Genomic DNA, 6,517 nt, shown 5'->3' with positions numbered 1-6,517 from the left:
CCTGAACATGCATATAAGTTCGAGTATTGATATTATAAACCTAACAAGAGATGAAAGCAAGTCGAATTGGTTGGTCGGAAACCAAAAATATCACTAAGTTCGGGACTTGTGCGCAAACCGAAAGTTAATATGATGTCCCTGAACATGCATATAAGTTCGAGTATTGATATTATAAACCTAACAAGAGATGAAGGCAAGTCGAATTGGTTGGTTGGAAACCAAAAATATCTCTAAGTTCGGGACTTGGGTACAAACCGAAAGTTAAAATGATGTCCCTGAACATTCATATAAGTTCGAGTATTGATATTATAAACCTAACAAGAGATGAAGGCAAGTCGAATTGGTAAGTAAGAAACCAAAAATATCTCTAAGTTCGGGACTTGGGTACAAACCGAAAGTTAAAATGATGTCCCTGAACATGCATATAAGTTCGAGTATTGATATTATAAACCTAACAAGAGATGAAGGCAAGTCGAATTGGTAAGTAAGAAACCAAAAATATCTCTAAGTTCGGGACTTGTGCGCAAACCGAAAGTTAAAATGATGTCCCTGAACATGCATATAAGTTCGAGTATTGATATTATAAACCTAACAAGAGATGAAGGCAAGTCGAATTGGTTGGTCCAAAACCAAAAATATCACTAAGTTCGGGACTTGGGTACAAACCGAAAGTTAAAATGATGTCCCTGAACATGCATATAAGTTCGAGTATTGATATTATAAACCTAACAAGAGATGAAGGCAAGTCGAATTGGTTGGTCGGAAACCAAAAATATCACTAAGTTCGGGACTTGTGCGCAAACCGAAAGTTAATATGATGTCCCTGAACATGCATATAAGTTCGAGTATTGATATAATAAACCTAACAAGAGATGAAGGCAAGTCGAATTGGTTGGTTGGAAACCAAAAATATCTCTAAGTTCGGGACTTGTGCGCAAACCGAAAGTTAAAATGATGTCCCTGAACATGCATATAAGTTCGAGTATTGATATTATAAACCTAACAAGAGATGAAGGCAAGTCGAATTGGTTGGTCCAAAACCAAAAATATCACTAAGTTCGGGACTTGGGTACAAACCGAAAGTTAAAATGATGTCCCTGAACATGCATATAAGTTCGAGTATTGATATTATAAACCTAACAAGAGATGAAAGCAAGTCGAATTGGTTGGTCGGAAACCAAAAATATCACTAAGTTCGGGACTTGTGCGCAAACCGAAAGTTAATATGATGTCCCTGAACATGCATATAAGTTCGAGTATTGATATTATAAACCTAACAAGAGATGAAGGCAAGTCGAATTGGTTGGTCCAAAACCAAAAATATCACTAAGTTCGGGACTTGGGTACAAACCGAAAGTTAAAATGATGTCCCTGAACATGCATATAAGTTCGAGTATTGATATAATAAACCTAACAAGAGATGAAGGCAAGTCGAATTGGTTGGTCCAAAACCAAAAATATCACTAAGTTCGGGACTTGTGCGCAAACCGAAAGTTAAAATGATGTCCCTGAACATGCATATAAGTTCGAGTATTGATATTATAAACCTAACAAGAGATGAAGGCAAGTCGAATTGGTTGGTGAGAAACCAAAAATATCACTAAGTTCGGGACTTGTGCGCAAACCGAAAGTTAATATGATGTCCCTGAACATGCATATAAGTTCGAGTATTGATATTATAAACCTAACAAGAGATGAAGGCAAGTCGAATTGGTTGGTTGTAAACCAAAAATATCTCTAAGTTCGGGACTTGTGCGCAAACCGAAAGTTAAAATGATGTCCCTGAACATGCATATAAGTTCGAGTATTGATATTATAAACCTAACAAGAGATGAAGGCAAGTCGAATTGGTTGGTCCAAAACCAAAAATATCACTAAGTTCGGGACTTGGGTACAAACCGAAAGTTAAAATGATGTCCCTGAACATGCATATAAGTTCGAGTATTGATATTATAAACCTAACAAGAGATGAAAGCAAGTCGAATTGGTTGGTCGGAAACCAAAAATATCACTAAGTTCGGGACTTGTGCGCAAACCGAAAGTTAATATGATGTCCCTGAACATGCATATAAGTTCGAGTATTGATATTATAAACCTAACAAGAGATGAAGGCAAGTCGAATTGGTTGGTGAGAAACCAAAAATATCTCTAAGTTCGGGACTTGGGTGCAAACCGAAAGTTAAAATGATGTCCCTGAACATGCATATAAGTTCGAGTATTGATATTATAAACCTAACAAGAGATGAAGGCAAGTCGAATTGGTTGGTCCAAAACCAAAAATATCTCTAAGTTCGGGACTTGTGCGCAAACCGAAAGTTAAAATGATGTCCCTGAACATGCATATAAGTTCGAGTATTGATATTATAAACCTAACAAGAGATGAAGGCAAGTCGAATTGGTTGGTCCAAAACCAAAAATATCACTAAGTTCGGGACTTGGGTGCAAACCGAAAGTTAAAATGATGTCCCTGAACATGCATATAAGTTCGAGTATTGATATTATAAACCTAACAAGAGATGAAGGCAAGTCGAATTGGTTGGTCCAAAACCAAAAATATCTCTAAGTTCGGGACTTGTGCGCAAACCGAAAGTTAAAATGATGTCCCTGAACATGCATATAAGTTCGAGTATTGATATTATAAACCTAACAAGAGATGAAGGCAAGTCGAATTGGTTGGTCCAAAACCAAAAATATCACTAAGTTCGGGACTTGGGTACAAACCAAAAGTTAATATGATGTCCCTGAACATGCATATAAGTTCGAGTATTGATATTATAAACCTAACAAGAGATGAAGGCAAGTCGAATTGGTAAGTAAGAAACCAAAAATATCACTAAGTTCGGGACTTGGGTGCAAACCGAAAGTTAAAATGATGTCCCTGAACATGCATATAAGTTCGAGTATTGATATTATAAACCTAACAAGAGATGAAGGCAAGTCGAATTGGTTGGTGAGAAACCAAAAATATCTCTAAGTTCGGGACTTGGGTGCAAACCGAAAGTTAAAATGATGTCCCTGAACATGCATATAAGTTCGAGTATTGATATTATAAACCTAACAAGAGATGAAGGCAAGTCGAATTGGTTGGTTGGAAACCAAAAATATCTCTAAGTTCGGGACTTGGGTACAAACCGAAAGTTAAAATGATGTCCCTGAACATTCATATAAGTTCGAGTATTGATATTATAAACCTAACAAGAGATGAAGGCAAGTCGAATTGGTAAGTAAGAAACCAAAAATATCTCTAAGTTCGGGACTTGGGTACAAACCGAAAGTTAAAATGATGTCCCTGAACATGCATATAAGTTCGAGTATTGATATTATAAACCTAACAAGAGATGAAGGCAAGTCGAATTGGTAAGTAAGAAACCAAAAATATCTCTAAGTTCGGGACTTGTGCGCAAACCGAAAGTTAAAATGATGTCCCTGAACATGCATATAAGTTCGAGTATTGATATTATAAACCTAACAAGAGATGAAGGCAAGTCGAATTGGTTGGTCCAAAACCAAAAATATCACTAAGTTCGGGACTTGGGTACAAACCGAAAGTTAAAATGATGTCCCTGAACATGCATATAAGTTCGAGTATTGATATTATAAACCTAACAAGAGATGAAAGCAAGTCGAATTGGTTGGTCGGAAACCAAAAATATCACTAAGTTCGGGACTTGTGCGCAAACCGAAAGTTAATATGATGTCCCTGAACATGCATATAAGTTCGAGTATTGATATTATAAACCTAACAAGAGATGAAGGCAAGTCGAATTGGTTGGTGAGAAACCAAAAATATCTCTAAGTTCGGGACTTGGGTGCAAACCGAAAGTTAAAATGATGTCCCTGAACATGCATATAAGTTCGAGTATTGATATAATAAACCTAACAAGAGATGAAGGCAAGTCGAATTGGTTGGTCCGAAACCAAAAATATCTCTAAGTACGGGACTTGGGCACAAACCAAAACTATATACCAAGTGCCTGAAATGTCTATAAACCACACGAAGAACTCTTCACACACAGGTGCGCCTCATAACCTGGTTCAATGTATAAGACATTGGTTTCGGGGGATTTATTGAGAAGAAAATTTTTTTCTCTAACTTTTAGTAAAACTGTCTCAGAATACATATTTAACCACGAAAAGTGAACACCGACAGTAAATAGCAAAAGTCAACCGACCATCAAAGTTGTATGGCGGTGTAGGAGAAGAAAATCCAAGGTCGTTTAATTTAGGGACGTAAGACACGAAATCAAAATTTTGGCATAAAATCTAAAATAATCATCAGACAGTGGTCATCCAAGGCATATAAGAGTCGTCTAACGATGCTGAATGCAATAAGCAATAGCGACTTTTTAAAGATTTTTTTGGATTTTTGTCAAAATGTACCCTTCACAACTTGGTACAAGTCATAGGACATGGGTACCGGTATGACCGACGGAAGATTTTTGGACAAAAAATTTTTTTGCTCTAACTTTGAGTAAAACGGTCTCAGGATGCATTCTTAATCATGAAAAGTGATCTCCGACGGTAAATAGCAAAAGTCACCCGACCATCAAAGTTGCATGGCGGTGCAGGCGACGAAAATCCAAGGTCGTCTAATGTAGGGACGTAAGACACGAAATCAAAATTTTGGCATAAAATCTAAAATAATCATCAGACAGTGGTCATCCAAGGCATATTAGAGTCGTCTAACGATGCTGAATGCAATAAGCAATAGCGACTTTTTAATGATTTTTTTGGATTTTTGTCAAAATTTACCCTTCACAACTTGGTACAAGTCATAGGACATGGGTACCGGTATGACCGACGGAAGATTTTTGGACAAAAAATTTTTTTGCTCTAACTTTGAGTAAACCGGTCTCAGGATGCATTATTAATCATGAAAAGTGATCTCCGACAGTAAATAGCGAAAGTTACCCGACCATCAAAGTTGCATGGCGGTGCAGGAGACGAAAATCCAAGGTCGTCTAATGTAGGGACGTAAGACACGAAATCAAAATTTTGGCATAAAAGCTAAAATAATCATCAGACAGTGGTCATCCAAGGCATATAAGAGTCGTCTAACGATGCTGAATGCAATAAGCAATAGCGACTTTTTAATGATTTTTTTGGATTTTTGTCAAAATGTACCCTTCACAACTTGGTACAAGTTATAGGACATGGGTACCGGTATGACCGACGGAAGATTTTTGGACAAAAAATTTTTTTGCTCTAACTTTGAGTAAAACGGTGTCAGGATGCATTTTTAAGCATGAAAAGTGATCTCCGACAGTAAATAGCGAAAGTTACCCGACCATCAAAGTTGCATGGCGGTGCAGGAGACGAAAATCCAAGGTCGTCTAATGTAGGGACGTAAGACACGAAATCAAAATTTTGGCATAAAAGCTAAAATAATCATCAGACAGTGGTCATCCAAGGCATATAAGAGTCGTCTAACGATGCTGAATGCAATAAGCAATAGCGACTTTTTAAAGATTTTTTTGGATTTTTGTCAAAATTTACCCTTCACAACTTGGTACAAGTCATAGGACATGGGTACCGGTATGACCGACGGAAGATTTTTGGACAAAAAATTTTTTTGCTCTAACTTTGAGTAAACCGGTCTCAGGATGCATTATTAATCATGAAAAGTGATCTCCGACAGTAAATAGCGAAAGTTACCCGACCATCAAAGTTGCATGGCGGTGCAGGAGACGAAAATCCAAGGTCGTCTAATGTAGGGACGTAAGACACGAAATCAAAATTTTGGCATAAAAGCTAAAATAATCATCAGACAGTGGTCATCCAAGGCATATAAGAGTCGTCTAACGATGCTGAATGCAATAAGCAATAGCGACTTTTTAAAGATTTTTTTGGATTTTTGTCAAAATGTACCCTTCACAACTTGGTACAAGTCATAGGACATGGGTACCGGTATGACCGACGGAAGATTTTTGGACAAAAAATTTTTTTGCTCTAACTTTGAGTAAAACGGTCTCAGGATGCATTCTTAATCATGAAAAGTGATCTCCGACGGTAAATAGCAAAAGTCACCCGACCATCAAAGTTGCATGGCGGTGCAGGCGACGAAAATCCAAGGTCGTCTAATGTAGGGACGTAAGACACGAAATCAAAATTTTGGCATAAAATCTAAAATAATCATCAGACAGTGGTCATCCAAGGCATATTAGAGTCGTCTAACGATGCTGAATGCAATAAGCAATAGCGACTTTTTAATGATTTTTTTGGATTTTTGTCAAAATTTACCCTTCACAACTTGGTACAAGTTATGAGACATGGGTACCGGTATGACCGACGGAAGATTTTTTGACAAAAATTTTTTTGACTCTAACTTTGAGTAAAACTGTGTCAGGATGCATTTTTAAGCATGAAAAGTGAACTCCGACGGTAAATAGCAAAAGTCACCCGACCCTCAAAGTTGTATGGCGATGTAGGAGAAAAAAATTCCGAGGTCGTTTAATTTTGGGATGGATAAAAATGGTCACTTGTGGTAAAGTGATGTTGTTCATTGGCTATAGTAAGA

The sequence above is a fragment of the Anopheles maculipalpis genome, assembly GCF_943734695.1.
Source record: "Anopheles maculipalpis chromosome X unlocalized genomic scaffold, idAnoMacuDA_375_x X_unloc_1, whole genome shotgun sequence".
NCBI classification, from domain to species: domain Eukaryota; kingdom Metazoa; phylum Arthropoda; class Insecta; order Diptera; family Culicidae; genus Anopheles; species Anopheles maculipalpis.
This window is presented reverse-complemented; position numbering follows the sequence as displayed.